The following is a 20,029-nucleotide window of genomic DNA, read 5'->3' as shown; positions in this document are numbered from 1 at the left end:
ATTTGGTTTAATTTGGCTTATTAGTTTTCTAAAAGAATATAAAAAGAGACTGCAGGGATGGCCAGGAGGAAGTAGCTATATGTAATGTTACATTCAGTGACTAAACCCTTTATCAGGATAAGGTTTCTATTTTCATATTTGGTGAAATAGATTAGGCTCAATACAACATTAGGGTCCCTTAAGTTGAGAATTTTTGAGTTTTTTAAAATTCATTCACGAGATGAGGGCCAGGCCAGAATTTATATCCATCTCTAATTGCCCAGAGGGCAGTTAAGAGTCAACCACATTGCTGTGGGTCAGAAGTCACATGTAGGCCAGACCAAGTAAGGATGGAAACTTCCTTCCATAAAGAGCATTAGTGAACCAGATGGGTTTTCCCTACAATCGATAATGGATTCATCATTAGACTCTTAATTCCAGATTTTTTTTCAATTAAAGTTCTGCCACGTACTGTGGTGGGATTCGAACCTGGCTCCCCAAAACATTATCTCAGCCTCTGGATTATCAGTCCACCAGTGATGTCACAAGACCATTGCTTCCCCTTGTTAAAGCAGAGTTAAAACTTCTCCCAATGATCAATGTTACACAAGCTCTCCCCCTTTCCCTGAGAGTCCACTACCCTGGGACTCAGTGGGTCGGGTCTTATATCTATGTGCAGAAAGTTAGGAGTTTCAGGCCTGCTCCAGCCACTTCAATGCACAAGACCGTACACTCCAGTGTAGCAGTGAGGGTGTGTTGCATTTTAGAGATAGAGATTTTCAATGAGATGTTAATCCAAGGCCCTGGTCAATATTTATCTCTCAACCAATATCATTTAAAAAATATATTATCTGGTTGTTATCACATTGCTTTTGAGAGAGTTTTCAGTACAAATTTCCCATATAAAAACAGTAACTACATTTCAAAAGTTCTTCATTGACTGTAAAGTGCTTCACCATGTATTTTTTTTTATTCGCTAAGGCTTTGACTTTGCTGGTTTAGCTAGCATTATTCCCTTGAGATGGTATTAGTGAGCTGCCATCTTGAACTGCTACAGTCCACCTGCTGTGGATTGGCCCACAATGCAATTGGGATAGGAATCCCAGGATTTTGACCCAGCGATAGTGAAAGAACGGCCATATGTTTCTAAGTCAGGATGATGAGTAGCTTGGAGAGGAACCTGCAGATCGTGATGTTCCCATGTATCTGCTGCCCTTGTCCTTCCAGCAGATTTGGAAGGTGCTGTCTAAAGGAGCCTTGGTGAATTTTTGCAATGTCTCCTGAAGTTGTGAGAGGTGCTTAGAAATGCAAGTCCTTTTCCTTTAAGGTGCAAAGTCTCATCTTAGCTTCTATTACAAAAGTGTCAGTGCCGTTTCCTTATCAGAGGGTTCAGGCTGATGCGATTGGCTGCTTTCTGTCAACTAGCTTCCATCCATTCGTGTCCCTAAGTGAGTAACGTCAGAGGCAACTGAAGCAAAAGTATCTTAAAATATCAAACGTCTTGCCCCCAAGAACCCGCTGACTAGTGATATTCCTTCTAATAAGCTGACATTCGAAATTGAAGTGTTCCTAACCCTAGCATGTACATTGAGGTAATCTCAGACCCCTGAGATTATATAGAATCCCAGTCCCCACACCCCTGCCGCAGTGACCCTGACCATTCAAATTCTATATCTGTCCTCCTCAGCTTCTCTCCCACAACTTCATTTCCCTCCCGCTCACACACACACACACATATTGTGTTATCTGCAAATATGCTTTTAGGTCTTAAACTCCATGCTATTATTATAAGTGTGAGACATTAGTCAATGCACTGCTCAGGGGCTGGAATTTTGGTTTTAATTATCCTGACATGTGCAAAGGATTGAGGAATTTCAGTTGCAAATAGTGAGCGATGTTAACCATGTTTCCTGGCTGTCCGCACTAAAATGGCCATGCTCTTGGATTGGCTTAACCACTACTGACACATTTCCAGTCATCATTCCTGCTTCCAGGCTTTTTTGAGGATGTTCTGAAGATTAAATGCCAGATCTTTGAAGAGTCACACTGAGATTGAAGCTGTTTAAAAATGACACAGGTGGTTTCCATTTATCCCTCTGATTTCTACTTCCAGTATTTTTTCACCAGCATGGGGTAAGGGTGTTAGTAGTGAGTCTGCACTGGCACTGAGGGCAGGTTTTACCAACACCAACTAGCCAATAAACCCACGGTGAACCATAACCGGGATTCAGAAAACTTTTGAAAGGTCAGTTCGTCCAATCTTACCCATTCCCTAGCCATTCCTTGTGGTCCCCTCCTACCCTCCATGCCAATGCAATGGCAACTCATACCTACTTCCCATTGTCCCTCACATTCTAGATGCCAACTCAATGCAAAAGCCATACTTCCAGTCAGTCTTCAAGGCCTCTTGTGCTCTCAGTGCCAACTCATGCCCTCCCAGGCACCACTTGCAGGCCTTCATATTCTCCAGACCAACTTCTCTCCCTCTTATGCCTTTCACCCCATATGCATGTACATGACCAATAATATCAACAAGTATCAAACTGCTGAAAGGAAAAATCAAAATCGATTCAGAAATATTCTTTAAAAAGAGACTGCTGTTCCGACTACCCCTTTAAAGTGTCAACCATTTGGACTGTTAAAGATTCAATACCAGAGGTTTCAAACATTACACACCTCCAAATAGTCTTTGAAATATAGATGGAAGAGATCACAAACAGAACATTCTGTTATAGTCAATTAAAGATGTCAATCAAGCAAAGCCAACCATTCACTTGTCAGAACACCATTCCAGCTGACCTCATGCTTTCATTGGTCAGAGCTCCCAGTCGTGCAGCACGTAATGAGGTCACAAATAGCACATCTGTTCCTGAGGAGCTGTAAATATCCAAACCTTTCCGCATGACATACTGCCTGGATTACGGGGATTCAGTCTGGCTTTCCCACCGGTTTCCTGTGTCTAAGGAGATGATGTTGACATAAGGCTGCCCACACCATTTTGACGCTGGTTAGCAGCAGATGAAGGTGGTTAAAACTCATTTGGCATAAAACAAATCAGGCCAAGATGCCACTCCTTGCATAAGCAAAACATGTATCAAAGAATTGCCTAACCAGGACTATTGCTGTAGATTGGGCTAAATTGTCACATGATCTCTGTAATTGGTAACAAAATGCTTCAGCACAAAGATTACGTTGACGTACAGCAGTTGAGGGAGTGCCTCTACATAATACAAAGTCTTGGAGTGCCTCAATATACAATCGCTGCTTTGTTCAGTTCAAACTGTGTGTCATGAGTCCGAGATAATTGCAGTTTCATCTTCAGAAGACATTTGAAAGTCTTCAGTGTTGTGTGTTGGTGCCATGAATGATGCTTCCCTTGAATGTGTGGTTAGCTGTACAGTATAGGACCACAGAGGTTTGAACCCTGGCCTAGTATTCGAGAAACCACCTTGTATTGCCATTCTGTGTGGCTATCCCACAGGGTGGCTGCAATAGGCCACATTATTGCTGCTGTGGACGCTGTCAACTAAAAGAAACTGCTCCTCTTTGGAAAGCTGAGGACGACTGGTGGAGCTAGGTGAATTTTTAATTAGAACCAATGTTAATTTTGTGATCACTGTTACCAGCTTTCAGTTGTAGGCTTATGAATTAATTGAATTTAGGTTCCACCAGCTACCATGCTAGAATGTTGAACTAAAGTCATCAGAAGATTTTTTGCTGAATGAATAATCTCATAGTTAAAAATCACACAACACCAAGTTATAATCCAACAGATTTAATTGGAAACACTAGCTTTCGGAGCACTGCTCCGAAAGCTAGTGTTTCCAATTAAACCTGTTGGACTATAACCTGGTGTTGTGTGACTTTTAACTTTGTACACCCCAGTCCAACACCGGCATCTACGAATCATGAATAATCTCATTGTAGTGGGTGGCTGGTTAGCAATGCAGACTGGCATTAACAGCATGGGCTCAATTCCTGTACCACCTGAGGTCACCATGAAAGTCCCACCTTCTCGACATTGCCCCTTGTCTGAGGCGCGGTGACCCTCAGGTTAAACCACCACCAATTGTCACTCTATAATTCTGAGACAAGCCCCATTTGTGACTGCAGGGCCTGGAACAGAATGAGGCTGTGGAAGTGCATCACAAGCTAAGATTCCAGGGGTCCCGATGCATTTGGGTCAGAGCCTCTGATTTCTTTCCCTGCCCCTGTACCACTGTCTTCCCAGTATCTCCTTACAGAGCGTTGCTGTAGACCCGCATAGTGACATGTTACAAAATAAAACATGCAGCAACATGTCAGTATGTCTGCTGAAATGGGTTGCTTTGGAAGATGTTATGTGGAAGTTCAGGTAAATGAAGCAGGTAGGGGAATAGGGAGGAGTTTAAAAAAACGTGGAACTGAGAGATTTGCACATCCAATGCTCTCCAATGCATTTGGATGAACTGCAGCCAAATAATTAGTAATGTGATACATTTGCCTTGAATAACTACATTTGAAGAAATAATTCTCCTAATTGCATTGTACTGATTTCCCTGATGAATTATGCCTTCCTGATCTGACAAGTTAAGATGTTCATACAACACAGGGCCAGCCTTTTAATGATGCCTCGGCAATTATTAGAAATTATAGACTATTTTGTCAAATTTGCTCTTTTAATTCCTCATTGCCTTAATGATTGTAATCATCAGTAAAGTGTCTTGCCACATTAGTTGGCACAAGACTTACCCTTGCCACCCCCTACCCCCCCCACCCCCAAGGAGGTTTCCAAAGCTTTTGTAATATGTTAACTCATTACCGGGGCTGTCTCTCTGGGGAACTGCTCGACGCGTTCTGTTTGTTGCAAAAAAAAGTTTGTTAGAATGAATTCAAAGTGTAAATACCATTCCTGTACGACTGGTACACCAAAGGTATTTTGCCAGGAAAAGATACGTTGTTTATCAGTCTCTTTAAATTGAATATTGCTGAAAAGAGTGACGTGCTGCTAAAGCTCATCAGGACAAACACAAGAACAGCAAATTTCCAATTATCTCAGCAATTTCTACTAAATGAGGAAAGAGTGCTGATACCTTGATAACTTGAGTCTAACCGGCCACGGGAAAGAAATGGGGGACATTAGGCCCCCGGGTGATTCAAAACACGCACCTGGTTCTTTTTTCTGGCGAGTCCATTATTTATTGTCCATCCCTAATTGCACAAGAGGGCAGTTAAGAGTCAACCACATTGCTGTGGATCTGGAGTCACATGTAGGTCAGAAGGACATTAGTGAACCAGATGGGTTTTCCCCAACAGTCATCAATAGATTCAGGGTCATCATTAAACTCAATTCCAGATTTCAATTAAATCCAGATTCCACTGTCTGCCGTGGCAGGGTTCAAACCCAGGTGCCCAAAGCATTACCTGGGTCTCTGGATTAATGGTCCAGTGACTATATCAACAGGCCGTCACTGCCCCAGGGAAACAACATCGAATGATCCCTCTGTGAGAATGTACGTTGTCCTTGGCATGCATGACTGAGCCGCATTACGACTGTTGTTAATTAATCTTAAATTGGTTGTTAGTGTAAATATTAGCACGTGTGGGATTGTTCAATAAGTGCTGCCAAATGCAGTATCACATCTAACAGGAGATGTGTTGTTTTGGACTTTGCAAGTACAAGCTGCTTGATTCTTAAGTTGTTGTGCTGACTCTCCGTGACCACTCCAGCAATAGCTGGCGGTTGTGACACAGTTCCACAGAGTGCACACATGAAGCCCTTTTAACCAAGAATAACCAACCCACAATACCTCACATAGGCAATAATCATCCAGAAGTTAGATCTCAGGATCAGAAAAGGAGATGGTAGGAAAGGTAACCAATTTTTTTGGGAAGATCTGAAAGGAGGAGAGGGAGGTGGAAAGCCTGGGGCCTAGTTTACCCGAGTTCAGACATTGATCTTGGCCTGGTTCTGGTGTGGAGGCCAGGCTGCACAAGGCCAGTGTCAGAGGGCTAAATTTTACAGGCCAACTGGAGCCTGTAAATGAGGGAGTGGTGCTATTGGCAGTGGCTGGCTTAGCCCACCATTTTACAGACAGCAGCCTTCATTATAGCAGCCATATTTGTTTTAAACAATCAAGCAATTGAAACAATCCTATACTGACCTCCACAAAAAAAACTCACCTCAGTTTGCAGAGGGAGTGTGAGTCATGGTCAGGACTTTCGAGAACTCCATTGCCAATGTGTTCATCCAAGGAAAGCTTCAGCTAAGTTCAAATGGCCTGGAAGCTGGCAATGGCAGAGTTAAGCTAGAGACATTCATTGATAATGAATTACTGGAAATCCAATGCTGGCAAAGTGCCTGTCATAGAGTCAAAGAGATGTACAGCACGGAAACAGACCCTTTGATTCAATTTGTCCATGCCAACCAGATATCCTAACCTAATCTAGTCCCATTTACCAGCACTTGGCCCATATCCCTCTAAATCCTGCCTATTCATATACCCATCCAGATGCTTTTTCAATGTTGTAATTGTACCAGCCTCCACCACTTCCTCTGGCTGCTCATTCTATACACAACCACCCTCTGTGTGAAAAAGCTGTCCCTTAGGTCCCTTTTATATCTTTCCCCTCTCACCCTAAACCAATGCCCTCTCGTTCTGGACTTGCCCACCCCAGGAAAAATACCTTGTCTATTTACCCCCTATCCATGCCCCTTGTGATTTTATAAACGTCTTCAGCCTCCGGCGCTCCAGGGAAAACAGCCCCAGCCTTTTCGACCTCTCCCTACAGCTCAAATCCTCCAACCCTGACAACATCCTTGTAAATCTTTTCTGAACACTTTCAAGTTTCACAACATCCTTTCTGATAGGAAGGAGACCAGAATTGCACGCAATATTCCGACAGTGGCCTAACCTATGTCCTGTATAGCCACAACATGACGTCCCAACTCCTGGACTCAATGCTGTACCCAATAAAGGAAAACATTCCAAATGCCTTCTTCATTGTCCTATCTACCTGCAACTCCACTTTCAAGGAGATATGAACCTACGCTCCAAGTTCTCTTTGTTCAGCAACACTCCCCAGGACCTAACCATTAAGTGTGTATGTCCTGCTCTGATTTGCCTTTGCAAAATGCAGCACCTCACATTTATCATTGCCTTGTCTTTAGTCAGGGTTCCAGAACCACTTTTAAAGGTAGGCCTTCCTGTGATACAAAGTTAAAAGTCACACAACACCAGGTTAAAGTCCAACTGGTTTACTTGGAAGCAGTAGTTTTCAGAACACTGTTCCTTCATCAGGTAGTTGTGGTGCAGGACCATAAGACAAAAGGGTACAGTGTCATGCAACTGAAATGATATTTTGAACAAACCTGGAATTTTATTACCTTTCGTCTTTTAGAATGGGTTGCCGGTTTATTGTCATTAATATGTAAATCCCAGAACTTCTTTTAAGTCACCTTCTCAAGATAACTTAAGGTTTTATAATAAAAGGTGATATCTCAGCTCAGACAATGCACCAAAGGAGGTATTCATCAGACGAATGAGAGTCTGGGAATTCTTCCAAGATGTCAGCAGTGATCCCAATGGGGCCAACTGATGAACCGGAATAGTCATCAGAGATCCATAGTGGAGCGACAAAAGAAGGAGTCAATTTGGACCCCACCCGAGGGCTGTTGCCCTGGGTTTGGCATGTATGCTGGAAATGTCAGGAATTGAGTAATTGCCAGATTCATCAGCCACACCCAAAACATCACCCGATCACAAGGCAACACCATCCATGCTCTCAAAGCCAATCACAACATTGTCATCAAACCAGCAGATAAAGGAGGGGCCATCGTCATTCAGAATAAACAGATTGCTGCAAGGAACTGTACCTACAACTGAACAACCAGGAACACTACAGGCAACGACTGGCTGATCCAACCAAAGAGGACACCCATGAACTAAACACATTGATCAGGACTTTGGATCCAGTTCTTCTAGGTTCCCTCCACGCCCTCATCCCATGCATTTCTCATGCAGTCGACTTCTACTGCCTTGAAGATACACAAAGCCAAGACACCAGGACGTCCCAATGTATCAGGCAATGGGACCCTGTGTGAGAACCTCTCTGGCTATGTCGAAGGAATCTTGAAACCCATTGTACAGGGGACCCCCAGCTTCTGTTGCAATACTACATATTTCACAGAAACTCAGCACCGAAGGACCAGTCGAACCGGGAACATTCTTTGTCACAATGGACGTTTCAGCACTCTACACCAGCAACCCCCACAATGATGGCATCGCGGCAACAGCCTCAGTACTCAACACCAACACCTGCCAGTCTCCAAACACCGTCCTACCACTCATTCACTTTATCCTCGATCACAATGTCTTCACCTTTGACAACCAGTTCTTCATCCAGACACACGGAACAGCCATGGGGACCAAAGTTGCACCCCAATATGCCAACATCTTCATGCACAGGTTCGAACAAGACTTCTTCTCTATGCAGGATCTCCAACCAACATTGTACACCAGGTACATTGACGACATTTTCTTCCTCTGGACCCATGGCGGGGAGACACTGAAACAACTACACAGTGATATCAACGAGTTTCATCCCTCCATCAAACTCACCTTGAACACTCTCTATTATCTGTCTCATTCTTGGACACATGCATCTCCAACAAGGATGGGCACCTCAGTTCTTCACTCTACTGCAATCCCACGGACAACCTCACGATGCTACACTTCTCTAGATTCCACCCTAAATATATTAAAACAGCCATCCTTTCCAGGCAAGCCCTATGCATACACAAGATGAGGAGGATCGTGACGGACACCTGAAGGTTCTCAAGGATGCCCTTATAAGAACAGGGTACAATGCTCAACTCATTGATTGCCAGTTCCGACGTGCCACAGTGAGGAGCCGTAATGACCTCCTCAGGAGACAGGCACGGGTTGCAGCCGAAAGGGTACCCCTCATTGTCCAGGACTTCCCAGGAGCCGAAAAGCTATGCCATGTTCTTCTCAGCCTGCATCACATTAACGACGAGGATGAACAGTTCACCAAGACGTTCCCTACGCCTCCAGTTCTCGCCTTTAAACAACCACCAAACCTTAAACAGACGGTTGTTCGAAGCAGGGTCGAGAGTGTGGTGCTGGAAAAGCGCAGCAGGTCAGGCAGCATCCAAGGAGCAGGAAAATCGATGTTCATCAGAATTGCTGATGAAGGGCTTTTGCCTGAAACATCAATTTTCCTGCTCCTCGGATGCTGCCTGACCTGCTGTGCTTTTCCAGCACCCCACTCTCGACTCTGATCTCCAGGATCTGCAGTCCTCACTTTCATCTGATTGTTCGCTGCAAACAACCCATCCCTCAGGACAACATCGAGCACAACACCATATAACTCTGTTGTGGCAACCACTGCAAGATGTATCAGACATGGATACCACCATTACCTGTAGGGATACAATCTACCGTGTACGCAGCAGGTACTCATGTGACTTGGCCAATGTTGTCTATCTCATACACTGCAGGCCAGGATGCCCCAAGGCATTGTATATTGGTGAGACCAAGCAGATGCTATGACAATGGATCAATGGACACTGTGCAACAATCACGAGTTCCCTCCCTTTCGGGGAACACTTCAGTGGTCAGGGACACTAGGCCTTGGATCTTTGGGTGACCATCCTCCAAAGCGGACTTCAGGATAGGCAACAACGCAAAGTGGCCGAGCAGAGGATGATACCCATGGGAATGGCGTCAACTGGGACTTTGGGTGGGGCGGCACGGTGGTTAGCACTGCTGCCTCACAGCACCAGGGTCCCAGGTTCCATGCCAGCCTCAGGCAACTGTCTGTGTGGAGTTTGCACATTCTCCCCGTGTCTGCGTGGGTTTCCTCCGGGTGCTTCGGTTTCCTCCCACAGTCACAAAGATGTGCAGGTCAGGTGAATTGGCCAGACTAAATTGCCCATAGTGTTAGGGAATTGGGTCTGGGTGGGTTACTCTTCGGAGGGTCGGTGTGGACTGGTTGGGCCGAAGGGGCTGTTTCCACACTGTAGGGAATCTAATCTAAAAAGTCACACTACAGGTGACCCCACTAGACGATATACTCTCTCACTCTCTCTCTTTCACACACACTCTCTCTCACATGATTTGGAGATGCTGGTGTTGGACTGGGTGTACAAAGTTAAAAATCACACAACACCAAATTATAGTCCAACAGGCTTAATTGGAAGCACACTAACTTTCGGAGTGTCGTTCCTTCATCAGGTGGTAGTGGAGGGCTCAATCCGAACACACAGAATTTATAGCAAAAAACTTATAGTGTGATGTAACTGAAATTTACATTGAAAAATTGATTGTCTGTTAAGCCTTTCATCTGTTAGAATACCGTGATAGTTTCACTTTTTTCATGTGCACACACACACACACCCACACACACACACACCCACACACTCTGTCTCTCTCTCTCACATACACACACACTTCACCAAGTTTTCACACACGTAAATACTCTCTCTCACTCATGCACACGCACACACATAAAAGGCCATGGGGTGAATTTGTATTTGCAGGTACATTCTATTTTGCTCAAAAAATGCACAAACCTGCAGGCAGTCAATCCATGTAATATTTTGTAAATTGCACTTTGGAAATAGAACCAGTCTGACTCAAGATTGGGATCAGACAGACTAACCTCACAATTTAAATGCATTGTCTGAGCTGAGATGTCACCTTTTTTTTATAAAACCTTATGTTGTCTCGAGAAGGTGACCTAAAAGAAGATCCGGTATTTACATATTAATGAACTGAAACCTGCAACCCATTCTAAAAGATGGAAGACTTAATGAAATACCAGGTTTGTTCAAAATATAATTTCAGTTGCACAGCACTGTAATCTTTTGCTATAAATTCTGTGTCTTAGGGTCCTGCTCCACAACCACCTGATGAAGGAGCAGCGCTCCGAAAGCTAGTGCTTCCAACTAAACCTGTTGGCCTATAACCTGGTGTTGTGTGATTTTTGACTTTGTCCACCCCAGTCTAACACTGGCTCCTTCACATCATTCCTGTGGTACATTTCTTTCACTCATTTTGCCAGTGTGATGACTGAGAAGCTCCTGTGCTGACTCAGTGAGAAATAACGATGCAGTGATAAGACAGGCTTTGAGCCAGTTTGCAGTCTGGGCCATATATCTGTGGCCTGGCAAACGCAGGCTGTCCTGCTCGTGACTCATGTTTTCTAACGTATCTGGAGAACGAGCTTGAGGTTTTTGACCTTGGATCTCATTGCCTTTCTGCCCTGACAGTACATTTATTGGAACCTTCTTGGTCTGTTCCGTCTTTCTGGCTTCCTTAGCACCATGTCAATGGTTTAGTGTCCTCTTGCAATGTGCAGACAGCTTACACTCATCAACTTTAGAGGTTGCACAGTCGAAGGTGCTTGAGTCATTGGTGTGTCAGAGAAACACCCCTGCATTGTAGCCCATCTATTCTGATGTCAATGGCTAGGCTGTTGTGTACCATCAAAACTTTTTAATGCTGTGTGGATATCAAACCTGATCTTGCTTACATGTTAAATGTTAAGAGTATGAATTGTAAACCTGATTTTGTAAGATCAGTCATAGAGTCATATAGCACAGAGCAGATCCTTCAGCCCAACCTGTTGACACTGGCCAGGTTTCCTAACCTGAACGAATCCCATTTCCCATTGTTTGGCCCGTATATCTCTAAACCTGACCTGTCCATGAACCTGTGCAAATGTCTTTTAAATGTTGTAATTGTACTTGCCTCTATCACTTGCTCTGCCAACTTGTTTCATATATACCCCTTGGGTCCCTTTTAAATCTTGCCCCTCTCACCTTAGACCTGTACTCTCTAGTTTTGATTTCTCCTACCGTGGGGAAAAGATCTTGGTTATTCACCCAATCCATGCCCCTTATGATTTTATAAAGCTCGATGTCTTCAGCCTAGTGCTGGAAGTAGCACTGAGGGAACACTGCCCAGTCAGAGACATTGTAACATGGATCAAACATTAAAGTGGGGCCGTTCAGCCTGCTGACAATGGGATGTCCTCCAGAAGAGCAATTTAAAATCAAATCTGAGGGGCCAGACACAAAGACAATTTGGACTCAACTGCAGAGGGTTGTTGAGATTGGTTGTTGGGTACATTTGAGGCTGATTAGAAATTTGTCTAAGGGATTCAAGAATTGTGAGGAAAGTGGAGTTGATGATGATCAGATTAGCCATGATCTCATTGAGTAGTGGAGCAGACTCGATGGGCTGAGTGGCCGACATCTGCTCCTATGTCCAATGGTCATCAGCAGTTTATGGAGGATTTTCCTGATTCTCCTTTGGGAATGGGCCTGGAGTGTCTGGCAGGGACTGCTCCATAAAGGCGACCTCACAGCCTCCGCACTCAGCAAAGTGGGTTTTCCAGATCAGCCCGAAATGGGGCGTTCGGGTGTAAGTTGTGGGGGCATCTCTTTTTCAGGTGGTGGTCAGGACAGCTCCATTGACGTGAGCTGCCAGTGAAATACTGCCCCAGCTGGTGAGGCCATGGCAGGGAGACAGTCCCACATGGTTCAGGCACCCCCCGCCGCACCCCCCCCCAAACACCTTTGAAATGGGAATGGAAATTCGGCCCATCGAGGCTAGCCACAACCAATGGGAATAGCCCTAAATATCTTGAAACTGGTTAATTCTTTAAACTCCTTGATAGACTTGGTTCGATGGTAAAGCCGTCACTTGTTGGCCATTCCCAATTACCCTTAAACTGAGTAAATTGCCCAGCCATTTTAGAAGAGTTAAGTGTCAACTAAACCACTATTGGTCTGGAGTCACATGTAGGCTAGACCAGGTAAGCGTGGTAGATTTCCTTCCCTGAAGAGCATTTTTAAACCTGACAGGGTTTTTTTTTACCAATAATCGACTGTATTTTTATGGCCACAGTTACTGAGACGATCATTTTAATGCCAAGCTTATTAATTAGTTGAATTTATATTCCCAACTATTGAGGTGGATTTGAATTTATGTCCCAGAGCACTTGCTGAGCCTCTGGATTACTAAGTCAGTGGCATTATCTTCTCCTGCAAAACACAAAAAAAACAGAAAGAACTGCACGTGTTGAACATCAAAAACAAAACCAGAAGTTGCTGGAAAAGCTCAGTAGATCTGGCAGCATCTGTGGAGAGAATTTAGAGTTAATGTTTTCAGTCCATTGACCCTTCTTCAGTTCAACACGTTAACTCTGATTTCTCTCCACAGATGCTGCCAGACCTGCTGAGTTTTTCTCGCAATTTCTGTTTTTGTTTTTATGTCTTCTCTCACACTCTAGATTAGAGTGGTGCTGGAAAAGCACAGCAGTTCAGGCAGCATCGTCAGATGCTGTCTGAACTGCTGTGCTTTTCCAGCACCACTCTAATCTAGAATCTGGTTTCCAGCATCTGCAGTCCTTGTTTTTACCCTGTCTTCTCTCACAGACTTGCTGAGAAAATGCGAAGCTGTACAAGTCATTAAGCTGATGGATAGGGATACGACAGACGCAAACATTGTTCACCTCCCGTGGAAACCAGTTTCCAGGAAATCGATTGACCAAAGTGACCAAATCATCCTGCTTATTGAACATAGAGACATACAATGTGGAAACAGACCCTTCGGTCAAACCAGTCCATGCCAAGCATGATGCCAAACTAAACCAGTCCCACCTGTCTGCTGCTCGTCCATATCACTCAAAACTTTTCCGACTCACGTACTCATCCAAATATCTTTTCAACTGTAACTGTTTCACGCTGTAACTGCACCAGCATCCACCGCTTTCTCCGACAGTTCATTCCACACACAAACCACTTTTTGTGTAAAAGGTTGCCCCTCACGTCCTTTTTAAATCTTTTCCCTCTCACCTTAAAAATATGTCCCCTAGTTTTAAACTCCCCTGTCCTAGGGAAAACACCTTTGTCATTCACCTTATGTGTACCCCTATAAGCTTCAATAAGGTGACCCCTCAACCTCCTACGCTCCAGTGGAACAAGCCCCAGTCTTTGCAATCAGGTTCTATATCTCAAACCCTCCATTCATGGCAGCATTCTGGTGAATCTTTTCTGAACCCTACCCAGTTTAATAATGTTAAAAATCACACAACACCAGGTTATAGTCCAACGGGTTTAATTGGAAGCGCACTAGCTTTCGGAGCGACGCTCCTTCAACATAATATCCTTCTTACAGCTGGCCAACTAGAACTATACGTACTACTCCAGAAGAGGCCACATCAATGGCCTGTACAACCTCAACAAGATGTGCTAACTCCTATACTCAAAGGTCTGAGCGATGAAGGCTAGCATGCTAAACACCTTCTTAACAGCCCTGTCTGCTTGTGACACAAATTTCAAAGAATTATGTACCTGAACCCTTGGGTCACGATTCCCCAGTGAGCTGTGAGGTGGTTTTCCCGTGTAATGAATGCTCCTGACCCGAGTTAAAGTCTCAATGCCCTCCACCCCTTGAGTTTGTTGCTGAGTAAACGACATCCTGTTAATCAGCTTCAGTTAGAAATTTTGTTCTGTTCCAACTGCATGTCGGAAAAGCATTTGACACGGTCACATTTTTAAAGCATTTTTTAATTGAAATTGAAGATGAGGGCTGTCATTGTAGGAGAGTGAGGGGATATTAGCAAGCCAATGTCAAATGCTTCCAGGTATGATGGCCACCCGTACAGTTTTCAAGTAGACAGTCTGGCTTTTGTTTTCGATGTGCTGTCTGGAAAAGTCTTGCAGTCGGCATCAAAAAATTCACTGTTTACAATGGAATCCCTTTTCTACCCAACTCCTGTCGAATTGGGCACATTTTGACTTCACATAGAGCCGGATTTAATGATCATGACAGTGGGTCAGCCATTAACCAGGGCCATGGCAACAATTGGTTAAGAACCAATTGGGCATCACACAAGTCAGCCCCCAGATCCCCTGGTCCTGCAAGGCAGTTTTCCCACCTTTGAGAACTGCTGGCCAATCAGAGGCTGGTTGCTGGCACCAGGCGCCACCTGGAGTGGTGGTCACTGCAGGGACTGCAGATCGGGGGTTGAACTCGAGACTCACAGGATGTTGCTAAAGGTGGCCTCCTAAATGAGAGGGACTTATTCAGAGAAATTAGCAAGGCAACTGGCTGTCGCCTCTGAACCTTCGTGTTCCATTCCCAGAGGAGTGTTAAATCTCCTCATCCTTCAGAAAAAAATTAAAAGGACACACAAAAAGTGCTGGAAGGATCTGCAAATAGGCCAGACAGCATATATGGAGAAACAGAAAAACAGTCACTGACCTCCAAACTGGAGGAAGTTAAGGGTCGGAGCAGAATTTCAACCAGACTGGGAAAGGAGGAAAGCGGATATCTGTGACAGGTTGGAGGGCAGTGTTATATGCTCAATGGTTTAGGGAGGTGCAGTGGCTGAGTGGTTAGCACTGCTGCTTCACAGTGCCAGGGATCTGGGTTCAATTCCAGCCTCAGGAGACTGTCTCCCTGTGTTTGTGTGAATTCCTGCCAGCTGCTCCACTTTTCTTCCACAATCCAAAGATGTGCAGTCAGGCGAGTTGGCCATGCTAAATTGCCCATAGTGTTCATGGATTTGTAGGTAAGGCGTATAAGTTAAGGGAAATGTCGAGTAATAGGGGAATGGGTCAGGGTGGGATACTCTTTGGAGGGTCAGTGTGGATTTGTTGGGACAAATGATGTGTTTCCACACTGTAGGAATTCTATGTCGTGCTGCAAGGCAAATGAGGAATGGTAATGGTTCACATTTTGGGATGAAAGATAGGTTTAAAAGAGCTATTGGCTATGTCCCAGAAAGTGGTAATGATTTTGGGTCATAATAAGGATTCTGGGTAATTCGAGGTGGAGGACAGGAAAAATTTCTGGCTGTAACAGTCTGCTCCTTTTTTTGGGTATTTTAGGTGTTGGAGGTGATTTCCTTGAATTCCAGGAGCAGCAATTACTGTTTTGTATGCTGTTGTATTGTTTTGGAACTTTGGAGGAAAAAAAAACTCAAAGCAACAGCAGTTTTAGAAGGGAGATGAACAGACAAAGGAAACCTATGGTGAGGTCAGTGCAAGAGAGAGAGAGAGAGAAAAAGAAACCCACACTGCTAACTGACACAGCAGTGTACCTGCACAGTTACTGCCTTTGCTGTTTGAATTCATGTATTACTAGACATCGGAGTGGGTCTGGGTAAATTAACAAATAGTGAAATTCACAACTAATCTTGGAGGAACCTGTTTGGGAGAGGTCATAGCACAGAAACAGATAAGTGAATAGTTAAGCATGGCCTTACAGTAAGTCTGCAGTCATGAGTAAAGTGCGATCTTTCTTGACTGGATGTTTTATTGAGATATGTCTCTTGATTAAACTTAAAATATAAGCCATTAGTATTAGGTTAGCCTGGAGCAGTGTTTTGTAGATGGATAAGACCGTGCTATTTTCTGGGTCTGTAGATTGTGAAGGAGCAAAAATGGGCTTGAGTAGAGTGATATGCTCTTCTTGTTGGATGTAGGAGTTTAGGGAGAGTTTGCGTGTGACTCAGGATTAAATCTGCAATAAATGCCATTGGTTGCGAATTCTATCAGATTAAATAGATCGGTTGGAGAGACAGTTAGAGGCAATGAGGAATTTACAAGAGCAGGAGGTTGTGATGGATGGCAGTTATAGGGAGAGTCAAAGTTGAAGACAGAGTCATATAGATGGGTTAACTCCAGGAAAGGTAAGAGAGGTAGGCAGATAGTGCAGGAGTCTTCTGTGGCTATCCCAGTTAGAGCATGGTTAGGAACATGGGACTGGGATATCATAGCAATTACATAAACATGGCTCAGGGATGGACAGGACTGGCAGCTTAATGTTCCAGGATACAAATGTTACAGGAAGGCTAGAAAGGGAGGGAAGAGAGGAGGGGGGTGGAATTTTTGATAAGGGATAGCGCTACAGCTGTACTGAGCTAGGATATTCCCGGAAATACATCCAGGGAAGTTATTTGGGTGGAACTGAGAAATAAGAAAGGGATGATCACCTTATTGGGATTATATTATAGACCCCTAATAGTCAGAGGGAAATTGAGAAACAAATTTGTAAGGAGATCTCAGCTATCTGTAAGAATAATAGGGTGGTTATGGTAGGGGATTTTAACTTTCCAAACATAGACTGAGACTGCCATAGTGTTAAGAGTTCAGGTGGAGAGGAAATTGTTAACTGTGTCCAAGAAAACTTTCTGATTCCATATGAGGATATACTTATTATTGAAGGTGCAAAACTTGACCTACTCTAGGGAAATAAGGCAGGGCAAGTGCCTGAGATGTCAGTGGGGGAAGCATTTGGGGCCAGCGATCATAATTTTATTAGTTTTAAAACAGTGATGGAAAAGGATAGACCAGATCTAAAAGTTGAAGTTCTAAATGGGAGAAAGGCCAGTTTTGACAGTATTAGGCAAAAACTTTCAAAAGCTGATTGGGGGCAGATGTTCGCAGGTAAAGGGACGGCTGGAAAATGGGAAACCTTCAGAAATGAGATAACGAGAGTCCAGAGACAGTGTATTCCTGTCAGGGTGAAAGGAAAGGCTGGTAGGTGTAGGGAATGCTGGATGACTAAAGAAATTGAGGGTTTGGTTAAGAAAAAGAAGGAAGCATATGTCAGGTAAAGACAGGATAGATCGAGTGAATCCTTAGAAGAGTATAAAAGCAGCAAGAGTATAATTAAGAGGGAAATCAGGAAGGCAAAAGGGGGGCATGAGATAGCTTTGACAAATAGAATTAAGGAGAATCCAAAGGGTTTTTACAAACATTAAGGACAAAAGGGTAACTAGGGAGAGAATGGGACCCTTCAAAGATCAGCAAGGTGGTCTTTGTGTGGAGCTGCAGGAGATGGGGGAGATACTAAATGAGTATTTTGCATCAGAGTTTACTGTGGAGAAGGATATGGAAGATGTGGAATGTAGGGAAATAGGTGGTGACATCTTGAAAAATGTCCATATTATAGAGGAGGAAGTGTTGGCTTGAAACTCATAAAGGTGGATAAATCCCCAGGACCTGATCAGGTGTACCCGAGAACTCTGTGGGAAGCTAGAGAAGTAATTGCTGGGCCTCTTGCTGAGATTTTGGATCATCGATAGTCACAGGTGAGGTGCTGGAAGACTGGAAGTTGGCTAACGTGGTTCCACTGTTTAAGAAGGGCAGTAAGGACAAGCCAGGGAACTATGGACTGGTCAGCCTGACATCGGTGGTGGGCAAGTTGTTGGAAGGAATCCTGAGGGACAGGATGTGCATGTATTTGGAAAGGCAAGGACTGTTTAGGAATAGTCAACATGGCTTTGTGCATGGGAAATCATGTCTCTCAAACTTGATAGAGTTTTGTTGAAGAAGTAACAAAGAAGATTGAGGACAGAGCAGTAGAAATATATGGACCTCAATAAGGAGTTCAATAAGGTTCTCCACGGGAGACTGGTTAGCAAGGTGAAATCTCATGGGATACAGGGAGAACCAACCATTTGGATGAAGAACTGGCTCAGAGGTAGAAGACAGGGTGGTGGGGGAGGGTTGTTTTTCACACTGGAGGCCTGTGACCAGTGGAGTGCCACAAGGATCGATGCTGGGTCCACTTCTTTTAATCATTTATATAAATGATTTGGATGTGAGCATAAGAGGTATAGTTAGTAAGTTTGCAGATACACCAAAATTGGAGGTGTAGTGGACAGTGAAGAAGGTTACCTCAGATTACAACAGGATCTTGATCAGATGGGCCAATGGGCTGAACAGTGGCAGATAGAGTTTAATTTACATAAATGTAAGGAAAAGCAAATCTTAGCAGGACTCATACACTTAATGGTAAGGTCCTAGGGAGTGTTGCTGAACAAAGAGACCTTGGAGTGCAAGTTCATAGCTCCTTGAAAGTGGAGTCTCAGGTAGATAGGATAGTGAAGAAGCCGTTTGATATGCTTTCCTTTATTGGTCAGAGTATTGAGTACAGGAGTTGGGAGGTCATGTTGCAGCTGTACAGGACATTGGTTAGACCACTGTTGGAATATTGCATGCAATTCTAGTCTCCTTCCTATTGGAAAGATGTTGTGAAACTTGAAAGTGTTCAGAAAAGATTTACAAGGATGTTGCCAGGGTTGGAGGTTTTGAGCTATAGGGAGAGGTTGAATGCACTAGGACTGTTTTCTCTGGAGCATCAAAGGCTGAGGGGTGACGTTATAGAGGTTTATAAAATCATGAGGGGCATGGATAGGGTGAATAGACAAAGTCTTTTCCCTGGGAGGCCAGAATTAGAGGATATACGTTTAGGGTGAGAGGGGAAAGATATAAAATAGACTTAAGGAGCAACTTTTTCACACAGAGGGTGGTACGTGTATGGAATGAGCTGCCAGAGGAAGTGGTGGAGGCTGGTACAATTGCAACATTTAAAAGGCATCTGGATGGGCATATGAATAGGAAAGGTTTGGAGGGATATGGGCCGGGTGCTGGCAGGTGGTACTAGATTGGGTTGGGATATCTGGTCGGCATGGACGGGTTGGACCAAAGGGTCTGTTTCCGTGCTGTACATCTCTATGACTCTATATCCTCCAGCAATCTGTGATTAACTCATTCCAAAGGTGTCAGCTGCATTGTTTTTTGTTGCCTGTGTAAGGGGAGGAAATGACCTTAGTGGTATGATCACTGGGATCATAATCTAGCGATGCACGTAATGTTCTGGGGACCTGGCTTCAAATCCTGCCATGGCAGCTGGTTGAATTTGAATTCATTTTTAAAAAATAGGTTGGAATTAAGACTCTAATGATGATCATGAAACCATTGTCGGAAAAATACATCTGATTCACTAATGTCACAAAGATTCTCCAGGCGAGCATGGTTTTAGATTCAGCAAAATTCATATCCTGGTCAGGCCGGAGTGTGGTATAGCCAGGCTAACTTTTCATTCCAGGTTTTTACTGAATTCAAACTTTACCAATTGCCATGACGGGTACCTATTTCCCCAGGACATTAATCTGGAGTTCTGGATTACCAGTAATGTGACATTCCAGCATCTGCAGTCATTGTTTTTACCTCGTTGACATT

The 20,029-nt window shown here is 44.1% G+C and overlaps 1 protein-coding gene and 1 non-coding gene across 13 annotated transcripts in view; both read left to right on the top strand.

Moving 5' to 3' along the window:
- smyd3 (SET and MYND domain containing 3) overlaps window positions 1–20,029 on the top strand; it is a 785,608-nt gene that overhangs the window by 732,703 nt on the left and 32,876 nt on the right. The gene's annotated exons all lie outside the window — the stretch shown is intronic.
- Window positions 11,253–11,499, top strand: LOC140483438 (small nucleolar RNA SNORA53). Its single transcript, XR_011961964.1, has one exon. It is a non-coding gene; the product is annotated as a small nucleolar RNA SNORA53 (small nucleolar RNA).

This window comes from Chiloscyllium punctatum, chromosome 11, assembly GCF_047496795.1.
Source record: "Chiloscyllium punctatum isolate Juve2018m chromosome 11, sChiPun1.3, whole genome shotgun sequence".
In the NCBI taxonomy this organism is placed as follows: domain Eukaryota; kingdom Metazoa; phylum Chordata; class Chondrichthyes; order Orectolobiformes; family Hemiscylliidae; genus Chiloscyllium; species Chiloscyllium punctatum.
Note: the sequence above shows the minus strand (reverse complement) of the source record. Positions and strands in the feature narration are given on the sequence as shown.